Source organism: Astyanax mexicanus, chromosome 3 (assembly GCF_023375975.1).
Source record: "Astyanax mexicanus isolate ESR-SI-001 chromosome 3, AstMex3_surface, whole genome shotgun sequence".
NCBI classification, from domain to species: Eukaryota; Metazoa; Chordata; class Actinopteri; order Characiformes; family Acestrorhamphidae; genus Astyanax; species Astyanax mexicanus.
The window spans coordinates 12,170,235-12,196,835 of NC_064410.1; the positions used below are offsets into that span (position 1 = coordinate 12,170,235).

General features: G+C 37.0%; 1 pseudogene; it reads left to right on the forward strand.

Moving 5' to 3' along the window:
- Positions 1 to 957: 957 nt before the first annotated feature.
- Positions 958 to 26,323, forward strand: LOC111192017 (GTPase IMAP family member 4-like; annotated as a pseudogene).
- The last annotated feature ends 278 nt before the right edge of the window (positions 26,324 to 26,601 follow it).

A 26,601-nucleotide genomic window follows, 5' to 3' on the forward strand; every position in this document is an offset into this window, starting at 1 on the left:
CTGACTTCCAAAGTTCTGTCCAAGTGATCTTCCTTGCCGATGCATTGTCCCAGTTAGTCCAGGTTCCCTGTTGACGCATGGTCACAGTCCTGCTTCGGCGTTCCTCCTCCACCCCTGCACGGATCTCTGCCTGGACCATCTGACGTCTTTCTTTTCCCTGGGCTTTATAGTAGCGTGGTCTTATATAGCTACCAAGCCCAGTCCGTCCGACCGCCACTGAGCCAACCAAGATACCATGCCTTAGCCTCGCTTCAGCCTGTGCAACTGCCTCCTGTGCTTTCCACTTCCTTCCAGTTCTGACAGTGATGCCTGCAGAGGAGACTCTGTTGTCCGCCAAGTCTCTGTAACGCAGCACCTCCCTGGCTCTGGTGACTCTGAACTCCTCTGTCAGACCAGTGAAAGGAAGCTGCAACTTGTTGGTATGCCCATAAAGGGCAATGCTGCTTAGGCTCTTTGGCAAGCCCTGCCACCTTCGCAGGATCACATTTAAGTTATCAATGAAATCTTGATTTTAAAAAATGTGAAAAGAACAGAAAAACATTCTATATACTTACTTTTGAGGTCCACTGTAGTTTACTTGGAGACTCATTTCAGAGGGTTTAGCGTTCTTGTACTCCTCTGCCATTATTTCAGAAGAGTAAGTGCACAGAGGACATCAGCCACCCATGATATCACTGACACTGGTGTCTTGCAGACTAATCTGGTGGGGAGAGCAATTGGAAAAACAACAAATGTATTATTTTAAGATATTTGTGTGTGTGTGTGTGTTTAAATAAATTGATTAAACCATTATCATGGAAAATATAAATATATCTCTTAAAACAGTATTTAAATATATATTTTTTTTAGTAAAAACATATGCATTTCTGTGCATTAGTTTGCAACAAAAATCTGTCTATTTACAGATATTTTTTTATAAATTATTTTTTTCTTTACAACCTGATATCAGAAGTAGGAATGTTGGCTGGAGGTTAGTAGTCTATTTAAATTTCTGTAAATAGCACAAAGGGGTTAAAATAATGATTCAATACCATCAATTAACTGGCCTGGATTTTAGCATGAAACAAATTAATAAAAACGTGCCTGAATTAAACAAAAATCACAACATCCCAATGCCTAAAAGTGAAGGGAAAAGACATCTCTAGTGTTGTCATTTATAGTAATATTCACAACTATGCAACCATTAATCCTAAACACATTGTGTTAAATTATTACTATTATTCATTTATTACTGACCAATTTCTTGTGTAAGCTAATAAAATATCTGTAAATTGCAAATAAGAGGGACCCCTAAATAAAAATAGGGATCCCCTAGTTGTAATCAATTTAAAAAGGCTGTGGTTTTACAGTTTAATATCAATTGCCAATTTAGTATTGTTTTGAAAAATAGCACCTGACCAACAGATTTAGCTTTGCACAATGAGTGTGGTAACAGATAAATACTTCTGGTGTTGAGGAACTTTGGCATTCTGAACACTAAAGCAGTGTTCAGAACAGTTCACTCATTCCCTCGTTCACTCTTAACTACTTAGCATTTGTTATATAGTAAACTGTCCAGGGAACAACCAAACACCTCTCTATAAATGTCTAACACAACACAACCGCACTGCATTATGGAATGACATTGGGAATTCTAGTGTTCATAGTCTGTACACTACATTTTGCAATAATGAATTTTGGGTGTTTAATAGTGAACTATACAGGGAATAACATACTGTGGAAATTTCAATCAATACTACAAAATGGCTGATGCACTCCGACTCCTCTTCATGTGCACGCGCTTTACACTGCAGTATGGGCGCAACAGATTATGCTTGATATCACAATTCTTTCTATATGTAGCCGCCGTGATTGAGGGCTATTATATGATGCGTGTGAAAAAGGGTTACATCACTGATTAGGGAAACGCCGGCATTAGCGAGGCAGCTGTGGTCCTGCAGGCACATATATGTACACCTCTAGGGTCCTAAACAGTGTAGAGCTTAAGTGGCTAAGCTAGTACGAGTAGCAGCGTGGGCTAGAGACGCTTCTGTGAGCCAGGTGAACTACTTAGGTAGGATTGGTCTTGGCTGTTTGCACTTAAACTCACCAGCCACTTTATTAGGTACACTTTGCTAGTACCAGGTTGGACCCCCTTTGCATTCAAAACTGCCTTAATCCTTCATGGCATAGATTAACAAGGTACTGGAAACATTCCTCAAATAGTCTGGTCCATATTGACATGATAGCATCACGCAGTTGCTGCATATTTATCGGCTGCACATCCATGATGTGAATCTTCCGTTTTACCACATCCCAAAGCCACATCCCAAAGCTGCTCTATTGGATTGAGATCTGGTGACTGTGGATTACAGTGAACTCATTGTCATGTTCAAGAAACCAGTCTGAGATCATTGGCGCTTTATGACATGACGCAATATCCTACTGGAAGTAACTTAAGAAGATGGTACACTGTGGTCATAAAGGGACGGACATGGTCAGCAATAATTCTCAGGTAGGCTGTGGTGTTGAGACAATGCTAAATGGGTACCAAGGAGCCCAAAGTGTGCCAGGAAAATATCCCCCACACCATTACTGCACCACCACCAGCCTGAACCGATGGATCCATGCTTTCATGTTGTTGACGCCAAACTCTGACCCTACCATCTGAATGCCGCAGCAGAAATTCAGACTCATCAGATCAGGTAATGTTTTTCCAATCTTCTATTGTCTAATTTAGGTGAGTCTGTGTGAATTGTAGCCTCAGTTTTCTGTTCTTAGCTGACAGGAGTGGCACCTGGTGTGATCTTCTGCTGCTGTAGCCAATCAGCCTCACGACCAGTGTTGGGCACGTTACTTTGAAAATGTAATTAGTTATAGTTACTTGTTACTTCTCCGAAAAAGTAACTCCGTTACTAACGGAGTTACTCCACTACAAAAGTAACTAGTTACTTTTGCGTTACTTTCATTATTCGCCAGTCAAAAATAAAAAGAAAATCAATTATGTATTTACTATTATAATTCGAAAAATAACAAATGAAAATAAACCCAAAAAGTTGACAAAAATATAATCTAACGAATTAAAAAAAAAAAAAAAAACGAAATTCTCCACACAACTAAAGAAAATTACTACACCTTGTAATACTGAAAAAAACGGAAAAAAAGCGGAAAAACGCGTCTGGGGATGAAATTAAACAAACCAAGCCACACTCAAAGGAAATATGTATATATAAACTAAACAAAATAATGGACAAAAACAACAATCTAATGACCGTTAAAATATAACAGTTTAACAGCTGGGTCAAACAGCTTCACCAAAAGAGAATAGAGCTTAGATCGGGCCCAAAAAATCCGACCCGACCCAGCCCGAGCCCGTGCACGTTCTGCCCGAGCCCGACCCGACCCGAACTTTAAACTGTCATTATGAGCCCGACCCGATCCGCCCCATAAACTGTCTGTTTTCGGGCTGACTCAATGAGCAAAATATAATCAGAATTATGTTAATTAACACTGTAACATAGAAGCATATAACTATTATTTAATTAAAATGATTAAACACAAAAATAAGGGTATTCTATCAGTAATTTCAGTTTGTTTTAGTTAGTTTCATAAACACAAAATACAGTTCGAGATAGTTATGTTTTTTCCTTTTAATTACCGTTTTTATTAGATTCAGTTAACACAAATGTTTTTTCACTTTCAGTTTTCGCTTAGCAACATTGTGATTATCACACCAGAGCTTTATGTAAAATAAAAATAGGAGCCTGATTTCGGGTCGGTCCTCGGGTCAGGTCGGGTTCTGGCAGAGAATCTAAGCTCTAAAAGAGAAAGCAGCAGCACCACAAAAACCGGAGCAGCTAAAAAGAGCTTAACGTCCTTAATTCGGAACTTGGCCTGTCCACGGCAATCACTGAATTGAATCGTCACAATTGGGACTCACTTAACTAATGCACTTTCTATAATCAATCTCTTTCTATTGTTGTATTTTAAGCAATATGGCCATGCTATGAGAAAAAGCTGGGGTAAATACAAGCTTATATGCTGCTTTAGCTTGCTGTGCTAACTCTATGCCTGTAATGGTCTCTAGTAGTCTCTTTAAAAGTATTGTTTTAGCTCTGGTTGCTAACTCGACCCCTATAAATTACTTTGGACAATGGAAATCTTAGTATGCACTAAACAGAATGCCAGGTGGGCTTTATATTGTGTCTAATTATTCGTATTTTATGTTTTTAATAGTGGCTAAAAACTGACGCACAGCTAATTTCTGGGAGTTCCAAAATCTGGAGTTAAACTAAAATGTATGAAAGTGTTAAATTCTCCAACTTGGTGGTGTAATATTTCAGAGTTTATTCCAAGTTGTTGAGGAGCATCACTGAACTCTTTAATGGGCGTGTCCCCCAATCCTAGCTTACCATCAGTGTGTAGTCTTGTCCACCAGGGCTACCGTCCATGGGGTATTCCTTAATATATTAAATTGTATGTTGTTTGCCCAGTTGATGTGTTGTTAGCTATAAAAGCAAGTTTCCATCTTCTGCACTGTAAATTGTGACTAGAAATAAGTACTGGAAAAAAGTACTGGAAATGCACTGAGAACTGCAATGCAGGAATAAAGTTGCAATGTAATGGAAAAATACACTGGCATACACTTGTTGAGTAGGAAATTGTTATTGTAATCAGTAATGATGCTTTTTGTTGTTATTTTATCCTAAATGTTCCAGGGTTTGAAAATATTATTTTAGTATCACAATTCATTGCATTAATTGTTTACACTGTGAAGGAGTTTATGTTAAAATGAACTGAAAGTTGTATTTTATTCAAGATGGAATTAGTATTTTAACTCCCACCACAGTTCAGATTTAACTCTTTAAAAGGCTCTTTAACTCCCAGAAAAGAGTTACTTTAACTCTGTTATAGAGTGTATTCGAAGGTCACACATATACACTTAAAATGGGTTAATATTAACTCTCAGGGAGTTTAATGCAAAAAAAAGAATTTGTTGGTATGATTCCCTCAGTATTGTTTTTAAAAATGTAAAGCTTGCACAATTGTTTTAATGTGATGTAATATATATATATATATATATATATATATATATATATATATATATATATATTTGTATTTATATAAAGAGTTTGTTTATCCTACCAGAACAAATCTTATAGCACCGTGTTTTTATGTTAAACTGCTCAGGGGGGTTAGGTGAGCTGCTTTAATTATTAATCATTAACTCTTTGTAGACTGTCTGTAGCCTTGGCTACCTGGTGCTAACTGTGTTCTAGTTCTGAGCCATTGGTTTAAAGTATTGGTTTGACTAAATTAGTTTTGCCAATTTGTTTTTTTTTTAATTATTATTATTATTATTATTATTATTATTATTATTATTATTATTATTATTATTATATAGAAAATATTATTATTTTCTCTTTTTTTGTCTAGCTGTAGCTGCCATTATGGCTGGTACTGGGGAACTTGGAGTCATATTTATATTATACATTTATTTTACATTATTTGACTGAGCTATATTCACTAGTTAGTGTGATTCTGAAGTGTTTTGCATTTTAAGGTTGTTGTGTAGTGATTGGCCAAATATTAGAAATACTCATGTGTATTATTGCAGTCCTATTTGGTTGACCTCATACTACTTCATACACTGGACCAAAGGCGTAGGAGCGGGCTTGATATTGGGGAGGACACATTTGCCAATATGAACCCAAGCCCACCCTATAGTTTCCTAGAACAACATTTGTGGAAATTACTTTTAATCACAAATAATTCTTTTTTTCTGTATTCTGTTTATTATTAGTTAACATCCAAGTAAAGATGTTTTTACAACCTAAACAGGTTACTCCACATTACATTTACTGTTGTTAGACAAAATTATGCATGCAATGTCTGAATTATATACATATGACAAAAATGATCAGTTATCACCTAATATTTAAAATAATATAACAGATGTAATATTATTATTCTGTATTGGCATGTCAATTCTGTTGTAATTTACATTTTCTCCACATTTTCTTTAAAAAAAAAACTTTGGGTCCTGCGCTTTTTTTTTTCTACTGAGAGCTCTTCTTAAGATGGTGTCCTTTTATGTGAAAGAATGTAACATTACGTTTCATAGGGATTTTTATAAACATCAGGACATGTGGTCTCACTGTGAACTACAAATGAACAGAAGTCACATTACAGCAGTGTTCCCTGTTCTTACATGTTCTACTGCATATTAACGAAAAGTTAAAGAAACTGCTTTAAACTACCAACATAAAGTATTGTACTAAATTCTGGCTATCCACTACATCCAGCTTCTAGCAAACAATTTTTGTTCATTATAGCTCACAGTAAATCCTGCAATCCTAAATTAATAAACACAGTTTGAAAATGTAATAGTGATTAGCTGATCGGGTACAGGTCAAGTTGAACATTACATATATAGTTTTTTTTTTTCTTTAACCCTGACTCCCAGTCTAACTAATTTCAAAGTTAAGCTAACTCACTAACACAGCTGCAGTTTATTAATCACAGTGGGTTTAAACTGTGTGTTTTGATTCAGAGACGTGTATTTTTAACCAGCTATCAGAAACATATCATCACAGTTGACGTGGTTAGCCTATCGTTACTAGGGATGGGCGGCTTGACACTGAGGCTTCGAAGCTTGTGTCACTTTTCCGACACGTGCTGATTCAACACAGTGTACTGGAGCTTGTATTGAAGTCGTTACTATCACGTGACTATGACTTTTGAAGCTTCGAACGCGTCAATGAACCACCGGAAATGGGCGGGACTGGTTCAAAGGTTTGGCGCTATCCCATGTCTCACTGACTACCTAATAAAGCAGTAAAGCTCTTGATGGCCCATTTGTGTTGTACAGTATCATTATTGATCTTGCAAACAGTATGGAATCTTTCATCCCTGTATGGTGTGTTATTTTCATGATAATATTTATATTTTAAAGGAGCGGTGTCAGCTCTATTCTCCACCTCTTCGTGACTTTAACTTTACTTTAAATACGCGCCTGGTCCAGTGAACTGCAGGAGCACCATCTCTCTTTCTTTTTGCCATGTTTACATCTGTGCGCCACAGAACGCTCTGTATTCCTATCGGTCAGAGTCAGGGAGCCCGTCACGGAGCATGTCAAACTAGGCGATAAAATACAAAAAATACTAACATGCTTGTCTTTCCGTCGGACGCTCCGACGGCATCGCTCATGTCAAATTACTGCTCTTTGACTGTGTCACACTACACAAAGCTTTGACGCTCGCAACACTGAAATTCGGATCGGACGCAGGCAGTGTGTCGGCTCCAAAAAATCGTGTCAAAATCAGGCTAAAATCGTGTAGTCTGATCCGGGCATAAGAGCATCACAGCTAGACTCTCTCAATCCAGTTTAAACACTGGAGAGTGGATAATAGTTAAAAAATCTCATACAATGCATAAGAAAAACAGAGCTGTGTGTTTCTGAGTTCAACAGGAATGACGACTGCTTTTAATGACTGTAATGTCTTGGTGCTGAGAGAAAAAAAATACTCCACCACAGCAAATAAATAACTAAAAAGTTATCATACATTTTGCGCAGAAAAAAAGATAATCAGAAACAAATGTCAAAAAACCACAAGGGTGCTAACTCTTTGGTGCATACTGTTTCTAATTTCTTGGCCTAACCATTTCCAGTCTATCACCTGCCAACAGTAGTTTTCTCTCTACATTATATATCTCATTAGCCAAGTCTATGCCAATCATGCCTATTCACATATGTGAGAAAATGATTTAACTAGTGTTCTTTACAATGACCTATGCTAGATTGTTTTGCTGCTTTTATTTATGCTTTTTAATTTTGCTAAACCTGTGTGCCTTATCAGGAGAATGATCTCTCATTTTTGTGTTCTCTATTGGTAACACTTGTTCATACCATAACAGTGGGCTTTTTCTCCACCAAATTTCTCAACACTTTTGTAATTTGTAACGGGAATCATATGGAACCTGACCCTTCTTCCAGGCGTATTTTAAATTATTTAATTCTGAAACATGATCTTGCTGATGTGTGGCACACTAAAATTAAGTCATTCGACAGTATGCATGGAGGCACACACAGCAGGGTTCCATTTCTTTGGCTGGACAGATTTTATTGTTTTTATTTTATAGAATTTAAATTCTGTAATATTATTCCATTAGGTTTTATTGATCATTGTATGGTGACAGGGGATGTTTTTATCCAATAAGTCAAGTTCGTTCCATCCAGGTCCATGTCCAGACCCTCCGAGATAAGAGAACATCATTAGCAGATCTGCTTATTTCCAAAAGATCTCTGAATGTTACCATTCTGGTGTTACCAGAGTAGAATGAAGAAATAGAGCAGGTGATTGCAGGATTTTGAGGATATTGAGTTTTGTAGGTCCTAACAGGATGTGGTTTGGGAAAACCTGCGCACAGTTTTTAATGATAGCCAGGTTGGCAGACAGGTGCCGTTGAGTTGTTGGAGGACAGTTATCACCCTTCTCCCCAATAAAAGCGAATTTAGTGAGGTTAAAGGCCGGAGGCCTGTGAGTCCTCTCTAAGCTGCTGGATAATTGTCTGAAGCAGGTCAAACTTGCAGATCAGGCTTTCTGCGTTCCCAGCAGGTCCATTTTTAGATCGATTTGGTATCTCTTGAAGGTGTCTGGATCAAAGCACCCTTTTGAGCTCCTTTCAATAAACCAAGAAATGATTGTAACTATTGTAATGATTGCACTATTGTAATGATTGCACTATTGTAATGCCAAATGTAATGTAATGTAATGTAAAAAAAAAAAAGGCATTTGATTGGATATTTCTTGGGGTCGGATATTTCTTGGGGTGTTTTTAGGTGATCAGATTATGGCAAAAAAAAAAAATTGGAGCATGTTTTATAGCTGTGAGTGAAGTTAGGTGTCTGTATGTGAGTGCTGTGAGGTTTTCAGTGTGGTGAAGCAGGTGAAACCAAATGCAGACACCACAGGCAAGGGGAGACTGAACAAAGCACACAGCAAATTCTGTTTTTTGAAATAAACTCTGAGAGAGTTAATATCAACTCATTTTAAGTGTATTTAGATGCGTGAACATTGGATACACTCTATAACAGAGTTAAAGTACTTCTTTTCTGGGAGTTGACCTTTTTAACTCTGTTCAGGAGTTAAATCTGAACTGTTGTGGGAGTTAAAATATTTATCCCATCTAGAGTGAAATACAGCTCTCAGCTGGAGTTCATTTTAATATAAACTCCTTCACAATGTTAACAAATAAATTATTAAAAAGCATTGTAATATTTTAATACCCTGGAACATTTAGGAGTAAAAATGACAAAAGAAAAGCATCATTACTGATTACAATAACAATTTAATGCTCAACAGGTGTATTTTTCCAATACATGGCAACTTTAATCCTGCATAGCAGTTCTCAGTGCATTGCCAGCACTTTTTTTCACAATTTACAGTGCAGAAAATGGTAACTTGCTCTTATAGCCAACAACACATTGGCTAGGCAAACAACCATTTCATAAAGTATAATGGAATACCCCATGAAAGGTAGTGCTGGTGTTCAAGACTACAGGACTGGGGGACACGCCCATTAAAGAGTTCAGTGACGCTCCTCAACACCTTGGAATGAACTCTGAAATATTACACCACCAAAGAGTTCCCCTCAACTCAACTTGTAGTTTAAGTTGGATAATAAACTCACACAATTTAACACTTTCACACTTTTGTTTAACTCCAGATTTTTCGAACTTCAGAAATTTGCTGTGCAGCATTAATATAACATTAGTGAGTTATAAGTTATTATTATTAGCTAGCTGTTAACATAGTCTATTATAATTATCTAAATCTACTGTAGTTAGTTAACAATGTTGGTTATAACTATGGAGCTAAATGCACTGGTTCGCTGTTTAGCTAAGTAGTTGCTTGTTTTTGAACCATTAAAAATCACTATTGTAATAACAGTGGTATTCTATGCACAATATAGTTATATCCCAAACGTTGATGCGTGCGGGTGAATGCGATAAGGGCAGATAAGCTGTGGCATCATCTTGTAAAATACAATATAAAAGGAAAATTCAGTAAAAAGATTGGGGTGGTAAATTATTGATTTCCATCAAATTAACTCAAAACTGCAACTGCACTGATTCATTTTGTATTGTTAATATTAAATAATTATTTTGCAGTGACGTTGCTAAGCATATTAAACTACAAGAGTAAAATCAATCTGGACTTTAACCCATGTAGCTGGTAATGTGTTTTAGCAGCTCTGCATTATGAGACAGATTTTAATTATGGAGTGTAACATTTAAAGTATAAAGTTAATAGTCATGATTAAGCTGCACATAATGCAGAAAATAAATTACATATATGAAGTTTAACTGTGAATAAATTCTTACCGTCACATCATAACATTCCGTGGTAGTTGTTCTCGCATGCAAATCAAAAATGAAACCAGGTTTCTGACTCCACTCACATCTGCTCTCTCTCTTTCTCACTCTCTCTCTCTCCTTTCTGATTCAGAGCTTGAAATTAACTCATTCAGAGTGGAGGCTTCTTATTACTTGCTAGGCAAATATATTGTAATGGAATGGCGTGGTATTAAGTGATTCTTAATGTTAAAATGTCTGTAATCATGTAAATAGTAACATATGGGTTATCTTATCAATACTAGGTAGTAAGTTTTAAAGGTCACATGCTCTTCGCATGTGACCTACTCACACGTTTCAAAGGTCACACACTTTTAGGCCACGTACTCACACATGCTGCATACAACGTGTGTGGGGTGAGAGGCTTAGAGAGTGTATAAAAAGGAATGAAGGGGGTAGCTAGGTAAGCAGATTCTTGGTGTTCGCGACACTGTCTGACTTCAATAAAACTTTGTTACTCGCTTCGATCCTGACTCAGCATTCAGCATTACTCTTCCACTCCACAAACCACCATTTTTCCACGACAATATGTATTCTTGATTTGATCTCATTTACTTCAACATGATTGTTTTGAATTATTTATATTTTATTTTCTATAATGAGCATTAGCATTTTATAAAAAATGTAAAGTATATCTTCATATTTACAAAATCTCAATGAATAAATCATCCAATTTTCTTGGTTTTATTATTATGCTACAGTACTGCGAATATGTGTCACTGCCAGGGGAGTAGCACTGTACACTTGTATGTACACTATTAATGTCAGTGGGCCCCTATCCATGCCAGTACACGTTACGTGTACAGTAACATTTATTTAAAATAAAAAAGCACAAATACAGTTTTAAGCTACAATCAGATCAGATTGATCAGATATTGATGAGTGATTCTTTTTTTTTTTAAGGGTCTTTTCGTTTGCAAAATCCTCTGACAACAACTCCTCTGCATTTCCCTCACCTGGCCCTTCCTTTTCTCTCTCCTCAGCTTTCTCACTAACTTACTCTCAAACACACCTACAAGCATGTGAGTAGAATAGCTAATTGTTTTACTATGTTCTCACCACCTACATCTCTCTCTCTCTCTCTCTGCCTCTCTGGCAAAAATGTATTGCAAAAATCATAATCACAATTATTTTTGATTGATATTGAGATCACAGATATTTAACATGATTGTTCACTGGCTTTGTTTTCATCATGAATTTATTGAGCATTGACAATAGCTTTTAAACACAGCACTGCACTGCAAATGCTTTTTATCAGAAAAAATATATATATTGCTTTATTGCTTAATATATTACTAGTGTTAACTTGAGCCTACAGAGATATTGGTAGGTTATTTACATGTTAATATGTGCAGCAGAAATATTGCTAGATCATTTATTAAGTCGCAGCACAGAGTTTCACTTTCAGCTCTGCTGTGTTAGTAGACAATAGCACACGCACTGAACCAAAATACTAACTTACTTTAAACTAAAGGTAAACAACTCACATTTAGGCAGCAAGTCTACCAGTGAGCATCTATCTTTCTGTCTCTTTCTCTCTCACATGAGCATGCAAACATCAGCAGCAGTTGTCTGCACTGGACTATGTTAATCTTAATTGGACTTTGCATAACAAGCAAACACGTCACGTGAGCCCCACTGCTCGTGTTCTTTTGTTATATGCTCTTAAATTTAATTATGTTCAACTAAACAATGAAATAAAAGGAGTAAGCTTTGCTTTATTTATTTAAAGTAAAAATACGGTATGCTTGGTTGATAATTCATTGCAATATTTGCTCCTTTCCCAGAAACAATGGATGTAGGAAAATTCATTACAAAGTAGCAGAAGTCATAAAATACCTAGTCATCATTTCCCCACAGAACAGGTTCTTTTCCCAATTGAAATGCTAGTGCTGTTACTTAGCACTTACTTAGTGGATATTAGGAAATCTAGCTTAATGTTAGCTTTCATTCACGAAAATTATTCATTACATAAATCACTGATTTGTTTTTGGAAAGTCCCGTACTGTAATCCAAAGAATGAGGCCATGTCCCCTCTGATAATATTTATTGATTCCCTGTTGGGATTTGAAATTGCAGTGAGTGATCAGAATACTTCTGTAGCCTAATTTAAGCAACTAGCATCAACTATGTCTATAATAGTGCACAGAGCGCCACCTGCTGGCATTAATATAATCTGCAAGAATTAAATAATCACATCAGGAAAGAGAGTTTAGTATTTTATAGTTTTAGTATTTCCTGAATAAACAGTGCTTGAGTCCTGGTTCATTTCCTGTTTGTTATTTCCGGCTAATTTCTTTACTTTTTAACGCTTACTTATTTTAGTTGTTGATAGAAATAAAAAATGCTTAATCAATTTAGATCTCTCTATTGGAGATTAATACTGAGAGTGAGTCAGAGGATCAGCATGTAGAGACTGGAGAAAGTTGTATTGCTGAGGTGAGTAATTAAGCTTTCTGAGCAGTTATCAGATTAATATTTGGACTAGGTGAATAGAACTTTTTAAAATGCTGCATCTATAAATTACTCATTGAATTAAGTAACTTTTGTAGATAATATTAGGTTAAACATTCTGTTAAAATAAACCAGAATGCAGGAAATGGCATCTAATTCCCCTAGTATGTGTTCCCCACATTAAAAATTCTTCAGAGACCCCTGTTACTGTGACTAATAGTCTGTTATCTGCTACCACCTAGTGCAGACCTGGGCATTTTATAGCCCGTGGGCCACAACTGGCCCTCTGACTAACTGAGTACCGTGTGAAACTGTTGGTAAATTAGAAGGGAAGAGTAAATCTGTAAGTCGCGCTGTCCGCACCGAAAACGTGAGTGCACGTCTAAATGGTGTATTACGGTAGCCACGTGCAAAGCTGAGTACTGAGTACAGGTACACATTGTAGTGAAATTAAGTTCCCCCGGAACCATGGTGCAACATGGAACAACAAGAAATAGACAACATAAAGTGCAAGAGACATGGAGGAGGCCATAGGAGGACAACAAGCCAGCAGCAAGACCTCTACCTCCTCCGCAGGCCACTAATATCCATGTTTCTGCTCAAACTGTTAGAAACTATCCATGAGGGTGGTATGAGGGCCCAATGTCCACAAGTGGGGCTTGTGGTTACAGCCCAACACCATGTGGGGCGACTGGCATTTGCCAGAGAACACCAAGATTGGCAGATTGTGCACTTCACGGATGAAAGCAGGTTCACACTGAGCAAGTGTGACAATAATGAAAGAATCTGGAGACGCTGTGGAGAACATTCTGCTGCTGCAACATCCTCCAGCATGACCGGTTTGGCTGTGTGTCAGTAATGGTGTGGGGAGGCATTTCTTTGGAGGGCTACATAGACCTCCATGTGCTCGACAGAGGTACCCTGACTGCCATTAGATACTGGGATGACATCCTTAGACCCCTTGTGAGACCATATGCTGGTGCAGTGGGTTCTGGGTTCCTCCTAATGCAGGACAAAGCTAGACCTCATGTGGCTGAAGTGTATTAGCAGTTTCTGCATGATGAAGGCACTGATGCTATGGACTGGCCCGCCCGTTCCCCACACTTGAATCTAATCCAGCACATCTGGAACATCATGTCTCGTTCCATCCATCAACACCACACTGCACCACAGACTGTCCAGGAGTTAACTGATGCTTTAATTCAGGTCTGGGAGGAGATTCCTCAGGAGAACATCCACCACTTCATCAGGAGCAGCCCAGGCATTGTAGGGAGGTCATACAGGCAGGTGGAGCCACACACACTACTGAGCCTCATTTTAATATGTCTTGAGGAATTTCCACTGAAGTTGGATCAGCCTGTGATTTGATTTTTTTTACTTTGATTTTGAATATGATTTCAAATCCAGACCTCCATGGGATAATAATTTTGATTTACATTGATCATTTTTATGTTATTTTGTTCTCAACGCATTCCACTATGTAATAAATAAAGATTTTCAACTGGAATATTTTATTAATTGGGATCTAGGATGTGCTATTTTAGTGTTATTTTATTTTTTAAGCAGTGTATATAAAAAAGAGTTAATATTAATAATGCTGAATAGGACTACAGTATATATGTATTTGGCAGAACTGAGCTAATTAATTATATAAGTCTGGCCCTCTAAAACTTCTTAAGTGGCCCCTTGGGAATTAATTACCCACCCCTAAACTAGTGGACACAGTAAAGCTGTCAGGGTGCGGGGTGCAGGGAGGACGAGGAGGCGGACACAATTGCAAACAAAAAGGGGACAACAGGATACACAATACACAGGGATTTAACTGAAAACAAGACTGAGGAAACTGGGGGAAACATGGAACACTGACAGACGATAAACGTACAAGGATCGACACCGGGGAAATGGAACACGGACCTTAAAGAGGTGCACACACACAGGAAACATGAAACACCTGGGACGAAGGGGCGGAGCTACAAATGAACACAGGTGAGTGGAAAAACACTGGGAATGAAACACAGAGGAGCCGGGTCACATGAGAGACAGACACGAGGAACAGGTAAATAAACATGACACTAGACAGGGCAACAGGGCAAGGACCTTACAAAAGCATCCACTAAATGCTATGTAGTGTATCTTTTTATCATATTAAAAACTTGTTGTGTAAATCAGAGTGAGCTGCTTATTGAAGTTAGTTGCTGATAGGCCAGTTTACTTACTTAAGTGTTCTAATTTGGAGGTTTTAATTAAATACTGAATCCCTTCCTGGTGTGAGCTCCTGCTGGGAGTTAATTATTTAGTCTCTGCAGAATGACCAGCAGTACCACTGTAGGAGTTAATAAATACAGGAGAGGCTACACTCTTACACAAGGGCATAGGAGCAGGTTTGATATCTGCACATCTGCTAATATGAATCAAAGCCCACCCTATAGTGACTTAGAATAACATTTGTGGAATTACTTTTTATCACAAATGAACATTTTTATGTACTTCTGTTTATTATTAGTTCTATCCAAGTAAATGTCACTTGTTGCTTCACATTACATTTACTGTTGTTAAAAAAATATGCGTGCAATGTCTGAATTATATACATATGACAAAAACTGACTACTTATGATGGTAATCTGTAATGTAAAGGAATTTAATTTTACGTTTCATTGAAATTTTGGGCAGAAGTAAATATAAACATTAGATAACCCAAACCCCCTATGTCTGTTAATATCATGAGCTTTTACTAAATGACCAACTCTCCAAGCTGATTGGCTGTTTCTCCTGAGAGGCAGAACTTTCTCCCTGAACCGGCTCCATTATTGGTGTTAAGAGATTTCTCATTCACACGGCACTCAGTGGTCTGTCTCCTCATTAATAGCACAGCTGAGCTGAGCGAAACGATTCGCTCCTGGTGATGCCCCTTTTCTGCGGTAAATCCACCTGTTTCTGATATTGGGTGGGACATGTCCCCATACCCCCTGGTTCCTACGCCAATGCTCCCACATACAGGGGTTGGACAATGAAACTGAAACCCCTGGTTTTAGATCACAATAATTTATTGTGGTGACGGACAGTTCTGGTGGAAACAGGAGAGTTGAGGTGCACATTGAATTCTGCCGTGATTTGATCAGCCGTGGTTTTATGTTTTTTGGATATAATCCGGGTTAGCACCCGAACATCCCTTTCAGACAGCTTTCTCTTGCGTCCACAGTTAATCCTGTTGGATGTGGTTTGGTCCTTCTTGGTGGTATGCTGACATTACCCTGAATACCGTGGCTCTTGATCACAAAGACTTGCTGTCTTGGTCACAGATGCGCCAGCAAGACGTGCACCAACAATTTGTCCTCTTTTGAACTCTGGTATGTCACCATAACATAATGTTGTGTGCATTGCAATACTCAGAGCAAAACTGTGCTCTTACCCTGCTAATTGAACTTTCACACTCTGCTCTTACTGGTGCAATGTGCAATTAATGAATACTGGCCACCAGGCTGCTCCAATTTAGCCATGAAACCTCCCACACTAAAATGACACTGTTTCTTTATGAAGTTTACAGTTTACAGAACTGCTGGATTAAAGGCTTTATTTAACAGTTTCTGCACTTGGTTTTACGCTGCTGTTTTCTGTTTTTTTACAGAATCATTACAGTCAGACCTTCACTCTGTTCTACACTCATTACACACATCACTCTATTCCAGAATCTTCCATCACTGTGATATCACAGCTGCTGCAGAGGAGGAGGAGAAGGAACCACTGGGGTCACATGATGTTTGAAAGTGAAAGTTACACTCAGCCCTTCTTCAGTGTGTGATGCTAATTTGATGCACTTTCTGTAAATCATATTAATTTCATTTCACTTCTCAAATATCACTGTGTTCATTTACTATATGATACATTTAACTGAAACTGCTGATCTGAACAACCAATGATTTATAAAGGAAAATTATCAAAATGATCAGGGGTGCCCAAACTTTTTCATACCACTGTACGTTAAGCTACTCAGGTGTTTCAAGTTCTTTGCAAACGTTGTTCCATACAGAAAATAAATACACATAAATTTTGCAGAATGCATATTTTGAAAAAGTTTCACCTGAAAGTGATCTAGTGTTTTTAGTGTTTTAGTTTAATTACTTATATTTTAAATTATCTGCTTTAAATGTTACATTTAAATGCTTTAGGCTTTTATGTTGCATTATTGTAATTCTTCTTAATTAAATCTTGCTTGTTTTTCATTTGGTTTTGTTTCTGTAGTTTATTATGATAGCTGTTAATGCTGAGAGATTCTGTCTACAACCAATTGTGAATTTTTCAGTTTTACAACTGTCTCACTCCCTATTCTCCTGTTCCTGTTTACAGTGATAACACTCCAACCCTCAGCCATCTTGAGTGGTAGTCATCCGTCTCTGCAGAGAGTTGACATTGCTCCCAGTTTGTTTATAAGTTGTTTATATTATAATTTGAAAACCCAACAAAAGTGGTGTTCTATGTTATATAATGATCAGGGATACCCGCAATGTATTCCCAATTGAAAATAAAGGTTGACTGAGTTACTGATAAATATTGTAACATACATTTTAGTGTGTTAAATGTATTTTGCAATTGAATGTAATTAAAATGTAAAATAGTACATTTGTTTCTAGGTCTATGAAAAACATGTTATCTAATAATCTTAAATACAAACATCCCACTTACCTATTAGTGCATTTAATCATGTGTCAGGACTGCAATTGACAATAGTGTTTAATGGAATTAATTTACATGTTAGATGTTTTTAATAATATATGTTGATAATCTTTCCCTTTTACTAGAAGCACTGCCTCCTACATTATTCATCATACTTATAATTTGATGTGATTGTTGCTGGTGGGGGTGATTACAACATCATTAGATAATATAATACATTATTACAATTCTTGCATTGAGTTTTGCACATTTTCTGCTGGCACAGTCTGACCAAACATATCTGGAAACACATTCTTTCAGACAACAGTGGTTCAAACCAACACAGTAGGAGGGTTTTGGGAACACTTATAATATTAGTTAATTTAACAATAAATAGTATCATGTTAGATCAATGCTAGCCTCCATTATTGTAAATGAAATGCACCCCTAATCTGGTGAACATGCACTTATCAGACTAATAGGTACTTTGTCTTCATACAGTTCGATATCTGTGAGTTGATCAAATTCTTAACTTCTGTAAAGCAGAATCAGTTTCAGTTCAGAAAAATAAAGAGGAAATGTAACTTACAGTTAGGAGGGAGAGACATACTCCTCGTAAGACCTGCTGGATCTGTTACAAACACAAAGAATGTTATATTCTATTGATTTAGCCAAAATTATGCAAAACAGTTAACATGATGTACATTGTAAAATAAATCATAGATATTATTATTGCTTTTGTTTGTTTTAAATGAAAAACAAGGCTTAAAAAAGAGGGGAACAATTTTCACAAGATATGTAGCTTATTTTCATGGGCTGAATAATCACAGAGTAAATTAACTATAATATAATGTTTTCTACAGACATAACTATTGCATTTATTACTGCTTTTAAACGTTTTAACAGTAAAACTACATTTGCATTGATGTTACACAGAATACTTTAACCTTAACAACAATTAAGTTATTATACTTACAATATAAATACAAACATTTGTTGAATGTTAATTATATGTTTAACTCATTTTAAATAAAGATTTCAGGTGTTTCTTTCTTACCAGCTTTTGACTCCATTTCGTGAGCTGAAAATAAGAAATCAGGAAGTTTCAGACTGAAAGTCACAATCTTCCTCCTCCCACAGCTGACTTTCCTAAATTCTGGCCACACCCCATTTAAAAAAAAAACAAATAGTTTAGCATAGATGAATGGATGCTTACTGATCTCATTATTCAGTTATTTTATATGATGTGATCAGAGCCGGTTTAGACTTCTCTGGAGTCCTAAGTAAGATTCTCATAAGGATTCTCCTACCTGAACTCTATGAGACAAAATCTGACCAATTTTGCGAGATGATATAGGAGTTAAAATGTAGTTTATATACTGTAGGAGTGACGCTTTAAAGTTGCATTTGGTGTTCAAGATTCACACGAATATGAACACATTTACTCATGCAGATATTACATTATTTTTTAAAGTGGAATAGAGTTAGAAACCACATTAACCACACTGTGGTTCTTGAAATTAACTCCTTCACTATTAAAGGTGGAACTGAAAAATCAAATAAGCAGCAGGTGAACACTAATTAAGGAGGAATAAAAAAAAGAAAGCTTGCAGTAACAGCTTCAGTGTTTAAGCTGAAAATGTCAAATAAGTCTAAAACATCATATAAACAGGTGTTAGTTTGACTGTGTGAATATAATGGCAGCATTTAGGGAGAAATCCGGTGTGAAATGGACTTGAGATGTAGTGAAACCACCTGAAGGTAGAGGTCTGCACTCCCGCGGGAGTCCCGCGGGACCCGCGGGACCCGTCAGAATATGTTGCGGCGCGGGACAAAACTGAATTGTTATTGGCGGGAGCGGTAATTTAATCAATACAGGCCATGCGGGAGCGGGACCACATTAACATGTGGTCCCGCTCCCGCAAATTGATAAATAGTTAAGAAAATTATAATAATCACGCTATGATTCCCATGCAAGCAACAAAAAAACACAAGAAAAATCTCTCGGAGGATGGACACACACACACACATTTTCAGCATCTCCAGCAGGCGTGTGCAGAGGAGGGGGGGGGGGGAGGGGGGTGTGTAATTTAAAGGACGACATTTACTATACTGGTGCAAAATAATAATAATAATAATAATAATAATAATAACAATAATAATAATAACAATAACAATAACATTGTTATTGTTATTATTATTATTGTTATTATTATTATTATTATTATTAATAATAATAATACAAATATTAATTAAACTAATTGAATTTAATTTTATATATTTTTACATTTATTATTTTATATAATATAGATCCACTTCTAATCCACTTCTAGGATTCTTGATGCACCTGATGGCATGTGTTTGGACTGCGAACTGAATTGCTGTTTTAATAAATACATATGTAAATTTGAAGCACTAAATGTAATTAATTCAATTCATATTAGGACTGCGGGACGGGAGCGGCGGGAATGTGTATGTGGCGGGCGGGAGCGGGATTAAAAGAAGTGATTTTTTTGCGGGAGCGGGCGGGAGCGGGACAAAAAGACGCGGGAGCGGGCGGGAGCGGGTTTAAAAAAACAGTCCCGCGCAGACCTCTACCTGAAGGTATACTGTGTGTAAAAACAGTGTATTTAATAAACTACCTGTGAACTATCAAAGTTCAAAACAGCATTTAAGGTGGAATTGTATGGTATGGCTGTATGGTTAAAATACTACGATGCTGGATGTAACCAATCCAACAAGAAGAATGATCACAACTTTACCTGATCAATGATTCCACAGTTCACTCTCATACAGTATTTTTACAATATTTATTAATTAGCAGGGCCCATTCGCAACATGCATAAAGGATGGTCTGGCTCTGGATATGATGTGTTAAATAATGTGATACAATTAGATTCTGATTACATAGAAATTTTGGGCAGAATTTAATATAAACATTAGATAACCCAAACCCCCCTAGTCTGTTAATATCATGAGCTTTTACTAAATGACCAACTCTCCAAGCTGATTGGCTGTTTCTCCTGAGAGGCGGAAACTTTCTCCCTGAACCGGCTCCGTGATTGGTGTTAAGAGATTTCTCATTCACACGGCACTCAGTGGTCTGTCTCCTCATTAATAGCACAGCCGAGCGGAGCGCAACGTTTCCACCTGTTTCTGATATTGGGTGGGACATGTCCCCATCCCCCCTGGTTCCTATGCCAATGCTCCTACATACAGGGCTTGGACAATGAAACTGAAACCCCTGGTTTTAGATCACAATAATTTATTGTGGTGACGGACAGTTCTGGTGGAAACAGGAGAGTTGAGGTGCACATTGAATTCTGCTGTGATTTGATCAGCCGTGGTTTTATGTTTTTTGGATACAATCCGGGTTAGCACCTGAACATTCCTTTCAGACAGATTCCTCTTGCATCCACAGTTAATCCTGCTGGATATGGTTGGTCCTTCTTGGTGGTATGCTGACATTACCCTGGATACCGTGGCTTTTGATACATCACAAAGACTTGCTGTCTTGGTCACAGATGCGCCAGCAAGACGTGCACCAACAATTTGTCCTCTTTTGAACTCTGGTATGTCACCATAACATAATGTTGTGTAAATTGCAATATTTTGAGCAAAACTGTGCTCGTACCCTGCTAATTGAACCTTCACACTCTGCTCTTACTGGTGCAATGTGCAATTAGTGAAGACTGGCCACCAGGCTGCTCCAATTTAGCCATGAAACCTCCCACACTAAAATGACAGGTGTTTCTTTATGAAGTTTACAGTTTACAGAACTGGTGGATTAAAGACTTTACTTAACTTCAGTTTCTGGATTTGGTGTTACGCTGCTGTTTTCTGATATTTACAGAATCATTACAGTCAGACCTTCACTCTGTTCTACACTCATTACACACATCACTCTATTCCAGAATCTTCCATCACTGTGATATCACAGCTGCTGCAGAGAGAAGGAAGAGGAGCCACTGGGTTCACATGAAAGTTACACTTTCTTCAGTGTGTGATGCTAATTTGATGCACTTTCTGTAAATCATATTAACTTCATTTCACTTCTCAAATATCACTGTGTTCATTTACTATATGATATATTTAACCGAAACTGCTGATCTGAACAACCAATGATTTATAAAGGAAAATTATCAAAATGATCAGGGGTGCCCAAACTTTTTCATACCACTGTACGTTAAGCTACTCAGGTGTTTCAAGTTCTTTGCAAACGTTGTTCCATACAGAAAATAAATACACATAAAAAATGCAGAATGCAAAAAAGTGTCACCTTAAAGTGATCTAGTGTTTTTAGTGTTTAATTACTTATCTTTTCATTTGGCTTTCATGTTGAATTGTTGTAATTCTTCTTAATTAAATCTTGCTTGTTTTTCATTTGGTTTTGTTTCTGTAGTTTATTATGATAGCTGTTAATGCTGAGAGATTCTGTCTACAACCAACTGTGATTTTTTCAGTTTTACAACTGTCTCACTCCCTATTCTCCTGTTCCTGTTTACAGTGATAACACTCCAACCCTCAGCCAACTTGATTGGTAGTCATCCATCTCTGCAGAGAGTTGACATTGCTCCCAGTTTGTTTATAAGTTGTTTATATTATAATTTGAAATCCCATTGTAATACAAATGTATTGTAACATACATTTTAGTGTGTTAAATGTATTTTGCAATTGAATGTAATCGAAATGTAAAATAGTACATTTGTTTCTAGGTCTATGAAAAACATGTTATCTATTAATCTTAAATACAAACATCCCACTGAGCTATTAGTGCATTTAATCATGTGTCAGGACTGCCATTTACAATAGTGTTTAATGGAATTAATTTACATGTTAGATGTTTTTAATATTTGTAGATAGTGTCTGTAAATGCTTTAGGATTGATCATTTTTCCCTTTTACTAGAAGCACTGCCTCCTACATTATTCATCATACTTATAATTTGATGTGATTGTTGCTGGTGGGGGTGATTACAACATCATTAGATAATATAATACATTATTACAATTCTTGCATTGAGTTTTGCACATTTTCTGCTGTCACAGTCTGACCAAACATATCTGGAAACACATTCTTTCAGACAACAGTGGTTCAAACCAACACAGTAGGAGGGTTTTGGGAACCTAATCTGGTGAACATGCACTTATCAGAGTAGTAGGTACTTTGTCTTTTTTCATACAGTTCAATATCTGTGAGTTGATCAAATTCTTAACTTCTGTAAAGCAGAATCAGTTTCAGTTCAGAAAAATAAAGAGGAAATGTAACTTACAGTTAGGAGGGAGAGACATACTCCTCGTAAGACCTGCTGGATCTGTTACAAACAAATTTAGCCAAAATTATGCAAAACAGTAAACATGATGTACATTGTAAAATAAATCATAGATATTATTATTGCTCTTGTTTGTTTTAAATGAAAAACAAGGCTTAAAAAAGAGGGGAACAATTTTCACAAGATATGTAGCTTATTTTCATGGGCTGAATCAAATTCAAATTAGATAAAATGAACTGCCTTATAATATACTTATAGAACAGCAATAACACAAACATCACACTGCACTGTTAACAGTTATTTAAGCAATAGAACATGAGAGGGAGTGCATTATCACAAAAAAACAGCACAAGTTGAAGGCGAGTGCGATTTTATTCTTAATAACACACTTCCTCTCATGTTCTATTGCTTTTATACAACAGTTTTTTTTTTTTACAAAAAAATAAAGTAAATAAATGTCCCTCAAAAAATGTATAATGAATATATTTTAATTTAGATTGTTCCTCCCACCAAAAAGTAGTTCCAGAACAAGTGAACTGTAACAGAACTGTAACTACAAAACGGCGTATGGTTTATACGTTAGCTTGAAATGAAAATTGGGGGTTAAGGGGGTTAGTAAATGTTAGAACCTTATAATAATGCTGAAATCCCTTCTCATCTGCTCCAGAAGGACTGTGGTTAGTTTAGTGTAGCTTTCTTTAGCTTAGCTTAGCTTAGCTTAGCTTAGCTTAGCTTGGCTGGTTTCCGCTTCGGCTGTGAGACTGATGGATTTTCTTTCTTTTTTTTTTTACAAAAGAAGAGCCAGCACTGCAGGCTGCGGGCGGGCGTGCCTTGGCATGCCGCGCGCACTGCGCTAAGCACCACTTTGCGTGCCTGCAACATTTAAGTGCACTGGATGAGATCTTAATTAATTAATTAATATATTTAATATTTTAATACATTTGCCCTGGTTATAAGAAACAAATTCTAACGTATAGCTTTATATTTCTGTGTATTTCAAATGTTTTAAGTTTTATGTAATTGACGGGCAGCACCAGACGTCGACAATGTGCTTTACTTTTCAGATATAAAAGTGAAATTCAGTTAAATAATGGCAAAGTTAAATAAAATAAATTTATGTTTAGTCAAAGTTCTTATCTCTTTTAATTTTCCATATCAAAAACTCCAGAGTGAGAATAAGCATCTGTTGAAATTCTTAAACAGCAGAATGCCTGTCTGCTACAGTTATAGTTACAGTTATTTAGTCTGTGTACTAAACATAAATATAAATCCTTATAACTGACAGAAATAAATATAACTAATAATAATTTATAGTTACTGTGTAGATTTTTAAGTGTATTTTATTTTTATAGTTGATTGCTGAAGGCTCTGGGTGAGCTTTATTTTTCTGTGGTAAAGAAGGAGGATCAATCACGCATAGCTTTTTTCCACCGCCAAGATAGAAACACCAGAAATGTACCTGAACACACATCATTTCTAGACCATCAGCGTTAAATTTATCCAAAAGTCTAATGCTATTTTAAGGACGTGTGCCAGGCCTAAAAATAGACTGTTGATGGGTGGCAACGTGCCATGCTACAGGCCTTGCGCAGGGTGTACGATAGGGCCTTTGGCTGTTAAAAAAAGGTCATTCAGCTGCTAAAGTAACGTGCAGTAACGGGGTGTCGGAAATGGTAACAGCGTTATAGTTACAGTCAGAGTAATTAGTTAGATTACTCGTTACTGAAAAAAGTAATGGCGTTAGTAACGCCGTTTATTATAAAGCCGTTACTACCATCACTGCTAATAATACAGCTGAGTTGAGCGAAACGATTCGGGGCTACTGAAAGCCCAGGCCAGGTGACGCCCCTGTGTATTATCATACATGAACAAACAGCTCTTACAGAAAATACCGACTAGAAATAATTTTCCGGCATCCATTTGGCACCCCCTCTAGTGCAGCGCCCCTATGCGTCACATACGCTGCATACCCCCTTTTTGACACTGACGGCAACAGATAGGCTTCTTCTCCCCCGTGTCCCACCAGCCAGGTAACATACACATCAAGTAAAATCCTACCGTTTGCCCTCTAATCCCAACGTGAAATCATTTTGTTGTGCAGTAAAATGTCTCATACAAATTTTGGTTTAATGCATATTGCACATTTTCTGTTAGTACAATAAACCTCATTTCAATCCTGAAATATTACTGTGTCCATCAGTTATTAGATATATCAAACTGAAATGGTTGTTGCAAACACCCAAATATTTAGAACTAAAAATGATTAAGATTAATAAGGGTGCCCAAACTTTTTCATATGACTGTATATTCTGAAACTATATTGGACATAAATATCTTAACTTTTTAATAATAATTAGTTTTTTCATTTTTTTCAACATAAATCTTTGTAGAATCTTCCTCAGATACAGGAGATCTAAGAATTGTTCTTCTGGGGAAGACTGGAGTGGGGAAGAGTGCTTCAGGAAACACCATCCTGCGTAAAGAGGTTTTCAAAGAGTTACTTACCTCTAATTCAGTTACCAGCGTCTGTCAGAAACAATCAGCTGAAGTCAGACGGAGACGGGTCACTGTGATCGACACTCCAGGACTGTTTGATGCGAGTATTTCTAATGAAGAAATCACAAAGGAAATTGTTAAATGTATCACCATGGCTGCACCAGGTCCACATGTCTTTCTGCTGGTGCTGACAGTGGGACGCTTCACACAAGAGGAGAAAGAAGCAGTGAAGATGATCCAAGATCGGTTTGGTGAGGAATCCAGAGGATACACCATGGTGCTCTTCACCAGAGGAGATGATCTGAGGAAAATGAACATTGAAGATTATATTAAAGATTCTGACCGCAGCTTACAGAATATCATTAACCAGTGTGGAAACAGATACCACGTGTTCAAAAACAGAAATCCTGAAGACCAAACCCAGGTCACTGATCTACTGGAGAAGATCGACTCCATGGTGGCAGTGAATGGAGGGAGCTGCTACACTAATGAGATGTTCCAGAAAACAGAGAAAGCTCTACGAGAAGAACAGAAGAGAATCCTGAAGGAGAACAAGGAGGAGATAGAGAGAGAAAAAGAAGAACTGAGAGCCAAACATGAAGCTGAACTCGAGGAACTGAAGAAGACCATGGAGAAGGAAAGGCAAAATCTGGAAAAAGAGAGAAAAGAAAAGGAGGAAGAGTTTCAGAAGAGAGAAGCTCAAATAAAGAAGGAGACAATCGAGGAACGAAAGAAAGAGCTGAATAAAAAACTTAAAGAACAGAGAGAGACTTTCAAAAAGGAGATGGAAGTGAAAGAGCACACTTTTAAAATACAGAAGGAAAAAGATCTGAAATACCAGGAAGAAAAGTACAAGAAGGAGAATGAAATGATACGTGAGGAGGCAGAGAAGAATGCAAGGCTGCAGGCAAAAAGGAATTCTACTCTAAATTAGATAAAATGTCACAAATGGGCGCTCGATTAGGAGCAGCAGTGGGAGCAACACTGGGTGCAGCAGTGGGTGCAGTAGGAGAGCTTTGTAATGACCTTGCAATGGGATGCAATAAAATTTGGTAGTGAGTAAAAAATGGTCTGACGATGAAACAGTATGTGTTAGGTGGGTTAAATGCTTAACTGAAATGCTTTATGGAGGTAAAGACTAAAAATACTAAAGTATGAAAATGTACTGACTATTAAAATACAATGCAATAAAACAAGGGTAATTTTTATTTTTTATTCATTTTATAGCAGAATTACAACTACATATATAACATGACAATACAAAGAATGAACCTGCATCATTGATTGGCTGTAGAATGTAATCTCTGAACCTGTACTGTGTAAAGCTGCATGTG